Here is a 383-nt window from a genome sequence, read left to right on the forward strand (position 1 = left end):
ATTCTTAGGGATGCCGGGGGGTGGGGATGGTGCAGCACCCGGGGGGCCCACGTCGGACAGTGCAAACCCAGCAGAGTGTGTAGGAGAGGGCTCAGAATGGGCTGTGTTGTGGTTATGGATAACCTTTTTCGACCCTTTCATCATGTTTGCCGATTCTCCAACCGTGGTAGGTCTTTTTTCTGCCTGGGCTGCTATCTGTCCTGCTGGACCCACCCGGGTGGCTGCATCATCTGTATGGGGAGAGGAGGTGAGAATGGAGTCAGAGATATGAACTGAGACATTAGAGTGGGTACTGAGGGTTAGAGTTTGTAACTCTTCCAGGTTTTGGGTTTGGCGGTTAGGGTTAGGGTTAGGGTTAGGATAGGGGAACTGATCCCTTCTCC

The sequence above is a fragment of the Seriola lalandi genome, unplaced genomic scaffold, assembly GCF_002814215.2.
Source record: "Seriola lalandi dorsalis isolate HSWRI2012SDOR001 ecotype SW California unplaced genomic scaffold, Sedor1 jcf7180002054922, whole genome shotgun sequence".
NCBI lineage: Eukaryota > Metazoa > Chordata > Actinopteri > Carangiformes > Carangidae > Seriola > Seriola lalandi.